The sequence below is a fragment of the Oryza glaberrima genome, chromosome 9 (assembly GCF_000147395.1).
Source record: "Oryza glaberrima chromosome 9, OglaRS2, whole genome shotgun sequence".
NCBI lineage: Eukaryota > Viridiplantae > Streptophyta > Magnoliopsida > Poales > Poaceae > Oryza > Oryza glaberrima.
Window position 1 is genome coordinate 9,552,665 of NC_068334.1, and position 10,007 is coordinate 9,562,671.

A 10,007-nucleotide genomic window follows, 5' to 3' on the forward strand; every position below is an offset into this window, starting at 1 on the left:
AAAGTTGTTTATAGTTCAACTATATATTTGCTTATTTATGTCAATGATATGTTGATTGCTGCAAAAGATAAATTAGATATAGCAAAATTAAAGGCACAATTGAGTAGTCAATTTGAGATGAATGATTTGGGTGCAGCGAAGAAAATTCTAGATATGAAAATTACTAGAGAAAGACAATCTGACAAGTTATATCTTAGTCATAAAGGTTATATTGAAAAGTTCTTCATCGTTTCAATATGCATGACGCAAAACCAGTCAGTACGCCTTTAGCTACACATTTCATATTATCTTTAGATTTATATCCATAATCAGGTCGTGATGTTGAGTACTTGTCTAGAGTTTCATACTTAAGTGCAGTTGGTTCAGTTATGTATGCCATGGTATGTTCTCATCCTGACTTATCACATGTATTGAGTGTTGTTAATAGATACATGGCTAATTCTGGCAAAGTGTATTGGAAAGTTGTTCAGTGAATCTTTAGATACCTACGTGGTACTTCTAGTGCTTTGTTCAATGAATCTTCAGATACCTACGTGGTACTTCTAGTGCTTGTTTGTAGTTTGGGAGATCTAGAGATGGGCTTGTTGGTTATGTGGATTCATATTTTGCTGCAGATTTGGACATAATAAGATCGCTCATAGGTTATGTTTTCACTATTGGAGGATGTGGTGTTAGTTGGAAGACAAGTTTGTAAGCAACTGTTGCCTTATCTACTATTGAAGCAGAGTATATAACTATTTCTGAAGATTGTAAAGAAGCTATTTGTCTTAGAGGTTTGTACACTGAGCGTTGTGGAGTTATGTCTTGGGTTGATATATCTTGTGATAGTCATGAGATATTACTTTATTTGAGGTGTGATTGCTGAAAGTGAAGTCAAAATATGCAAGATAAATATTCATGATATCCCAGCTAATATGATGCCAAAGCCAGATCCCGCTACGTACTAAGTTTGAGCTTTGCTCTAGGTTGATGTTACAGTATAGTCCTAGAAACTATTTGGCATGCGTTGATTTTACCTACATGAGGTATTTTGGGTGATTGATGATTGATTTTTATGCTACAAGAGAAAATTCGTTTTAAGGTGGAGATTGTTAAATATGTCATCTGAATTTTAGGCATACAATATATTCGGATTAGTTTCCTAATAGGACTTCACATCTTTTCCTATTAGGTGTCTTTTTTTATCTCCTATATATACTCATGTAAACCGTATGAGAAGGGGTGACATTTCAATTGTTTTTCTCTTACATTTGTAATCAACTCCTCAATAGTGATCATTGCCGGTCGGCGCCCGTGGCTTCTTCCTGCAAGTGTTTTCCACGTAAAATGTGTATCTCCGTTATGCATCTCTTTAATTTCATAATAAAACAAAAACATCTTATGAAAACTATTTCATCCCAACTTATCCTCGTTAAGTGAAACAATAAACACATTTGCCAATTATTCTATCACGAATATCACACGTGAAGACTAGGTCAAGTCAACTGTCAGCCTGCGTTACCAATAGCACATCATATATGATGAAATGCAAGTTGCAAAAGAATCTCACAGATGCAACTAGCAAAACGATTAACTGGTTTCCATGCATGTCGGACTAGGACAACGGGATCAGCTGTACTCGCGTGATGCTAATTATTGAAAGGCAAAGCGCTCCGAAATCTCATATATAAGTTATCCGTGTGCCATGCGATCTGGTACCATTCGCCCCAGACACCACATTTCTTGGTACATAGCTAGCTAGGATACACTAGTTGCCGGAGGATCGAGGTCGGTCGATCGCCGGCTCGATCGTTGAGCTCCCTTGGTTCTCTTTCTTGTAGTGGATTAGTGGCGTTCGCGAAGAACCCAAATACCCAATGGGGACTGAACCTGTTCCAATCCAACAAGATTCGCCTGCACCTCCACGTCCGACCCCGGCACCTCAAGCTACGCCTCCACCTGCTATTCCAGAATCCGGACCACCGCCACCTCCTGCACCAGACATGCCACCTCCACCTCCGACCCCGGCACCTCAATCTTCGCCTCCTGCACCGCCACCTGCACCAGACATGACACGTCCACCTGGACCTGGTCCGGCAGCAGCACCTTCGCCACATTCTCCTAGTCCTAGCAACGCACCTTGGGTCGCACCTGCGGCGGATATTCAATATCCATTAATTCCGCCCCCGCCCCCGCCACCGCCAAATCCCCTTCCGGTCATTATAGCTGTAACAGTCCCGGTGTGCATATTATTTATGGCCGTCCTTCTCTACGTATACGTCAAGTGCCGCAGAAAAAGGAAGGCCCTTAGCACGAAGCATCAACATATCAAAGCCGCCGCCACACACGAGAGCGAGCCTAACGAGCTTCGTGACGCCGAAGCCGGTGCGCTCGAGCCAGTGGCGGCGTCCGCCGGACCAAACCACGGTAAAGAGTACGGCGGCGACCCAGCAGCCGCCGCCGGACCAAGGCAGTACGAATACGGCGAGCGAGTGGTGTCCGACGGCCCGAGGCACGGTGCAGCGTACAACGAGCTCGTTGCCGCTGGACCGAGGCTGTACGAGTACGGCGAGCTCGCGGCCGCGACGCGTGATTTCGCGGAGGAGGAGAAGCTTGGGCGGGGTGGTTTTGGCAGCGTCTACCGGGGCCGCCTCGCCGGCGGCGTGGACGTGGCCATCAAGAAGTTCTCGTCGGACTCGTCGTCGCAGGGCAGGAAGCAGTTCGAGGCCGAGGTGAAGATCATCAGTTCCCTGAGGCATCGCAACCTCGTGCGCTTGTTAGGCTGGTGCGATAGCTCCGTGGGGCTCTTGCTCGTGTACGAGCTTGTCCAGCAAGGGAGCCTTGACAAGCATATCTATAACGACAAGTGACAAGCCATTAACATGGTCAGAGAGGTATGCATGCCACACAAGATCTCCTTAGTTTGACCATAGAGATCTAGGTTGATCGATGATCTCTTTGCATGGTATGTTATACAGATCATGCATGCATAATCATTGGTTTTGTCGATATATGTATAGGTATAAGATCATTCTTGGGTTAGGATCGGCACTACGCTACCTGCACGAAGAGTGGGAGCAATGCGTCGTGCACGGGGACATCAAGCCAAGCAACATCATGCTCGACTCGTCATACAACACCAAGCTAGGTGACTTCGGGTTGGCGAGGCTCGTCGACCACGATAAGGGATGGCAGACGACCAAGACCGTGCTCGGCACTGCCGGGTACATAGACCCAGAGTTCATCACCACGCGCCGGCCGAGCGTTCAGTCGGACATCTACAGCTTCGGCATCGTCCTCCTCGAGATCGTCTCCGGCCGGCCACCGGTTCTCTTGCAGGAAGGCGCGCCGCCGTTCATGCTGCTGAAGTGGGCGTGGAGCCTGTACGGCCGGAACGCGATCCTGGACGCGGCGGACGAGCGCCTCTGGGCCGCCGCCGGCGGGGAAGAGGACGACGTGCGGCAGGTGGAGCGCGCGTTGATCGTCGGGCTGTGGTGCGCACAGCCTGACATGGCGGATCGTCCGTCCATTCCACAGGCTATGCACGTCCTGCAGTCCGATGACGCGAAGCAGCCGGAGCTCTGGCCGCAGATGTACATGGCCTCGCCGTTGCCGGCGAAGAACTTCGCGATGGGCGAGTACCGTCTCTCCGGCGTCTCGTCCTTCGCGAGCAGCGGCGTCCCCTCGTCGGCTACCAGTGGCACGACACGGTCGTCTGGCTCGTTTGCGTACTGATTCCCCGGCCGATTCGTGGAATATAACCTGCTTCGTCGACATCCTGGTTATCAATCTCGTAAAATGTGATGTACTGTACGTCGTACCATGCTTGCATGATGTCTGAGGATCTGTGTCTCGGTCTCTCGGAGATGGTCGATCTCTCTCTTGTCATAATATTGTATCCGTATGTGTCGTGTGTACGTAGCGGTGTGAGTGTGGCGTGTGATTCGATTTTATATTTCGGAAATGCTATATTTCTGTCAAAGTTTTTCCAATTGATTTCTTTCACATTTTTCACCAGCCCATCACGCCGAGATTCGCACTAGGCAGGCTGGGACCCGTCACCCGTGAGGCCGTGACCCGTGACGGACACGCCCGACGGGTTCTTTGTGCTGCTGAAATGGGTGTGGAACCTGTACGGCCGGAGCAGTATCCTTGACGCAGTCGACCCGCGGCTGAGGGGCGACGACGATGACGAGGAGCACAGCGAGCTTTGGCAGATGGAGCGCGTGCTGATCGTCGGCCTCTGGTGCGCACACCCTGACCGGAGCGAGCGGCCGTCCATCGCACAGGCCATGCACGTTCTGCAGTCCGACGACGTGACGCTGCTGCGCGCCGGCGCTGCCGCGGCAGTTGTACGGGGCCGTGCCACAGCTCGCAATCACTGGACGGGCGTACGGGTCCCGATCGGTTGACGGCTCCCGCGGCGCCGTTCCACCTTCAGAGACCACCGATGGGACCGCACTGTCTTCCGACTAGCTAGCCGGCATCTCGTTGCTGGAAAAATAGACGTGTATTTATAGCTTAACTACCATTTTTCTCTTCCTTTTTAAAGATCCAAATATATCCGTTTTCTACTAGAGGAGAATCGATGTTCATAAATGTTTAATGTACTCAGTTTCGGAGGACGGCAGCTAATTAAGCTCAGAGCCTGAGATTACTGGTGAAGATGTTTAATGTTCATAAATTGCTGCATGATACTCAAAAGATGTGGTCTTTGCTACAGGATACTCCAAGAACGTGAATTAATTTGCTCAACAAAAATAAAAAAGTGTTAATTTGCTGGTACACACCATATATATTATTTTATGAGATTTCCTACTATTTTATGACACCATACGTCGACGGGATTCGCAAAGATGGCTGGCGGAGAGGTCGAGGCAACGAGCGACGATGTGAGGTAGTCATCTAGCAAAGGAGACGGCGGGCGACAAGGCGTGGCCGGCATTAATTAGAGGAAGAAGCCTCCCCCGTCCCAGCAGCTTGGTACGGCTGCAAGCAAGCGACTGCCGAAGAGGCCCATGATGGCGGGAACACCCCTTGGTACTACCAGCAGTTTCGTGCGCCTACAGTTCTTGATGGTTGTTGGAGAAATGGGAACAGGGGTTTCCCTCCCCCTTGGGTGCTTAGGGCACTACAGGCCCCACCAAGCCATACAATATCTGCATCTTCAAGGTCTTAAGAACAGTGTCGAGACCACAAGAACTACCCTAGGAGTGCTCGGGGCGCTGTGGGCTCCTCCGGGCCTATGCCCCGAGGGCGATCTACATCTTCAAGGTCTCACGAAGAGTGTCGAGACCTACAAGAGATTTAGATCTTCAAGGTGTCAAAAAGAGAGTCCAGACCTACAAAATCTACATCTTGTAGGTGCATCGGCGGGCACCGGTTGGTACAGATGGCTTATCTTAAGTTATGCCCATCTTGAACTCCTTACATCGAGAAGCTTGTCCAATACAACAAAGAAGTTTACTTACAACAATGGGAGCATGCTCAGGCGTCTTGGGGAGTCCCGAGGATTCAGCTCGTCCCGAGGACACGGGGCAACCTGAACATGATAGCTTGCTAGTAAAAAGCACTTAATCCCGCGAGGCCTTAGCTCTAATTAGGGTCCCGAGGATGCCCCAGGCAACCCTTGGAAGATCCCATGCCGGTAAAAAGCACTTAATCCCGCGAAGCATGTCGACGGGTGATACCCGTAGACCGGATATAGAGGGTATTGGGGTACGTTGGTACAAGGGTCTACGTAATACGACATCAAGCAGACAAAAGATGGATATTATACTAGTTCAGGCCCCTTGATAGGTAATAGCCCTAATCCAGTTGATGTGGGATTATATGATGGAAAATACAGGTTACAAAGGGAACAATGGAACTTGACGGATCCGGCGAGATCGTAGTCGAGTTGGTTCGACTAGATCCCCGGCGATTTGGCTCCTTGCAGGCTCCGACTTCGTAGGCTGTGAGGGTTGTGTTGGCTCTGAGATTTGATGCCTTAGGTCCTCCTCGGGGGGTCCCTTTTATATCGCAGGTCAGGCGGTTTCCAAGTAGAACTCGGAGACATCAGACCCTACACGATACATTGACGACCCAGTCTTGTCCGAGTAGGACTCTTTCCATCCGTAGACTCCGTGAAGGATTTCCTTAGTGTATGCAGAGAGTATCCGTATGCGCGTGGGTATGCCATACCGATATGTGATCTATATCGGAGGGTAAAGGGTATACCTAACCCGTAACCCTGACAGTAGCCCCCGACTTCTGCTTAAATGAACTCGTGTAACCATTCGCGACTTCTTGTGTCGAGACTGTTGTCGTTCCCGGTGGGAGGATCGTAGAGACAGGACGTAGTCGAGAACACCATGTGAAGCCCAACGGTCACGAGTGAATTTAAACTGAAGTCCAAAAAACTGCAGCGTGTAACGGACCCAGAAATCTCCGGCGGCCATCTCTCTCCTTTCCTTGGAATTCGCACCATCGGTAGTGTGTCTATTTAAAGGAATTTTGGGGATCCATTTTGAAGTCCACCTATTGTGAAGAAAACATCCCGCCTGCAAGCGTTCTTCGTCTTCTCTGCTCCCACAAGAAACCCTAGTTCGTCGACCTTAGCCCTTTGTTCGGCGATCTCCGATCGACGATGGATCTTGGCAAATCATCCTCCACCAGCGCGTCGCTGAAGAAGCTTCAGGAAGACGGCGCCCTTCCCGGTCGTGGAACCATGGAAAGGGAAGCAGGAGGTACTGAACCCCAGCCCGTCTTAGGTCGCATGGTTGCGATCAAAGACTACATTCTCTGCGGTTTTCTCCCTCCGCCTTCCGAATTTCTTCTCTTGGTTTTGAACTTCTACGGTCTTTCTCTGCTCCATCTGAACCCCAATTATATCGCCTTCCTTAGTATCTTTTCTCATCTTTGTGAGGCCTACATTGGGGTAGAGCCCTTTCTCGATCTCTTTCGCTTCTACTACGAGATGCGTTGGATGGAGTCCAACAGGGTGTCTGGATGCGTCGGGTTCCGACTTCGGGATGGCCTGAAGTCGCGTTATATCCCCTTCCAGTGCCCTTCCTCTCGCAGCAAATGGCGGACGAGGTGGTTCTACCTTAAGATCGAAGATTCGGACCCTGTCATCGTTGTTCCTGAGGAACAACTAGACAAGATCTCGTCTTGGACCGCAAAGCCCCCGTTGACCCCTTCTCTTCAGTCGTTCATCGATATTGTCGACGATCTCCGAGTACGAGGATTGTCGGGGTATGAAGTCGCTGCCGACTTCGTTGGTAGACGGATCCAGCCGCTCCAGGCTCGAGTCCATCCAGCCTTTGACTATTCTGGACCGGAGGACGCGACCCGGGTTTCTCCTCGGGGTATCTTTCTTGCATTTATCCTGACATGCTCGTGTTCGCGTTCCTCCTGATTTATCGAAATTTGGTTCTCGATTCACAGGTCTGAACAACGAAACCGTGGGACGTCGTGTCGGCCAGGTGATGATCAGTGGCCTGACAACGGAGAGTAACATCCCCGTTCCCCTTTGTGAGAAGGGGGCGGCCGAACGTGACGCTGCCATCAATGTAAGTGTACTCAATAGGCATTCCGCGTTTTCCTTCCGAGATCGCTTTGTGACTTGATTAAGCGTAGGCTCTTCCTTTGACTGACATCATCAGGCCGTTCGCGGACTATCAGGTGGCGGCGTCACTGAAAGAGAAGGTCGCCAAGGAGGCGTCCGATGCTGCTGCTGCTGCTGCTACCACAAGTGGTGGCAATGTTCCGACGAAGGGGAGGAAATTCTCCTCTGTAAGTGGACATCGTTGCAAGGCATCTACCCCCTCAGTAAGTTATCCTGTTGTCTAATCATACAGCCAGAAGAATTTCGCCTTACTTTGCCTCAACCGTTTTCCAGGCCTCGGACGCGTCTCCCCCGCCTCCACGACGACAACGACTTGTGACGGTTGGCGAGAAGTAAGTGGATGAACTTAAGTTTCCGTGGCTTTGTTCGAGCATTGTCTGAACCATGGCTGTCTCATAGGGCGGCGCGGACGAATGCGGTGCAAGATGAGTACGGAGGGACTTCCGGCGCGTCTCCCGCTGTGGCCTCGACGGATGTCATGCTTGCGCCCGGGAGCTGCGAGGCGACACCAAGCGGCCCAGCCAGCGATCCCACGGCTGGTCGTGGTCCACCGGCTACCGTCCTCACCTGGGAGGAGCTCCAGGTCAAAATGGGGCGCCTCCTCGAGGCTGGTGCTCGCGGCATTGGTCGCGAGATTGCGGAGGCGAGGTCGGCGGCGGCGTCGGCGAACGAGCGCGCTGACCGGCTGGTACACGAGTTGGCGGAGGCTTGTGATGACCTCAAGAAGATGAGGGAGTTGGTGGCCGGCAACGAGCGACAATGGCAGGGGCTCGAGCACCGCATGTCGGAGCTCGGGAACAATCTGTCAGAAATCTGTGGCTCGTTGCGGTCACCTATACTGGTCTGCACCAGCTCGCCGGGGAGTGCGGCATCAAGTCTACCATCCCAGCGAATCCCGATGAGTTCTCGCTGACATCTTCTCTTGCGGAGCTAGCGGCGGAGATGGAGGAGATCCCCTCCAAGCATGCGGCCAGGATCGGGGAGGAGACGTCTAACGGGATCTACACCGGGGCGTGCCACGTCCTTGCGAGTGTGAGGCTGGCGCATCCTGAACTCGATTTGCGCGAGATCTTGGATCAGGGGGCGTCTAGCGACACGCGTAAGGAGGTGATGGAAGAAGTCGGCGATCTGGGGGAATCTGTTCTCCCCCTTTTTGAAGAGTAGGATCTCTTGTACTCCTTAGACATGTTGTGTAAAACTTTGATGGACCTCGACCGCCTTTGTGCGTGCAGTTATTATCCTAGCTTACTCTTGCATGTTGATCTTGAATACCTTTTGTCCCTTGTAGAGATGTTGATGACGAGGATGTCCAGCAGCGCGGGCAGCCTGAGTCACCGGCGATCATTCCGGCTCTCGCGTTTGAACCACATGCGTCGCCAGACAATGTAGACCAGATCCTAGCTACGGGGACGGGGATGGCGACGACTTCCTTAGGTTAGTGGTCCATTCATCCCTTTTTGCTCCTCCGACTAGATCAGCTATGTTCTCGAAAGAGGGGTGTAGCTTGACTTAGTTGTTCCCACATTGAGCAGATCTCGAGAGTGCTCTTGCTGGCCAAGATCGTCGTATCCAATATTGGAAGACAAAATTTGTAGTAGCGGAACTCGAGAGAACCATGCTTGAAGTGAAGAAAGAGCAGGCTGTGGAAACGCTCCGAGGTCGTGAGGTGTGGTTCAACTCGTACTTGAAGAGTTGCTGCACATCCATGGCCAAGGTTTGTAGAGAGCTCCGAGTACCCCGTGGGGATCCCGAGGAGTCGGCGGCCGGATACATCTCGTGGCTGAACAGGGCCTGTGCTCAACTCGATGGCGTCGGCAAACGTATCGACGAGGCCTTGAAGCAAGAGTGTCGTCGATCGAGCCGATATGACGGAGGGCACGTGTTGGCTTGCCTACGAGATCATCGCCCGCGTCTGGACCTCGATTTTCTCCGTGAGGGTTTTGCTCATTCTGGGAGGACTCCAACGGAGATAGACCACCTGGCGAAATCGATGGCGCCGTTGGTGGAGAAGGTCTTCCAGTCTATGGACTGGCATTGGCCTTCTTGGTAGTCTTCGTATCCTGTGATAGATATCTTAGGAAAAAGTGTAATATAGCTTTAGACTTGTGTAAAAATTGTAAGGAGTATTTTGTGAAATAGAAAAGAAATCTATCTTAACAAATCTTTCTTACTCCGGATGTCGTGTGTAAGAGTGTGTTCTCAGTTCACGATTTTAGTCAGTCGTTTGAGTCGTACACTATCCCTAGCCCCCAGCCTTGTCGTCAGAGGAATTTTCTCGGAGGATAAGGCTCTTGAATCTTTGACCTGCCTTGGTTGAATAAGCTCTGATCCTAGCCCCCAACCGTGAAGTTGGAAAGTTAATTTCCGATTTCGCGGCTTGGTTAATTTCCGATTTCATCTGTGGTCTCGATATCGGCAA

General features: G+C 51.1%; 1 pseudogene; it reads left to right on the plus strand.

The window, feature by feature from the left end:
- The first annotated feature begins 1,856 nt into the window (after positions 1-1,856).
- LOC127784542 (L-type lectin-domain containing receptor kinase IX.1-like) lies at positions 1,857-3,910 on the plus strand (annotated as a pseudogene).
- Positions 3,911-10,007: the final 6,097 nt, after the last annotated feature.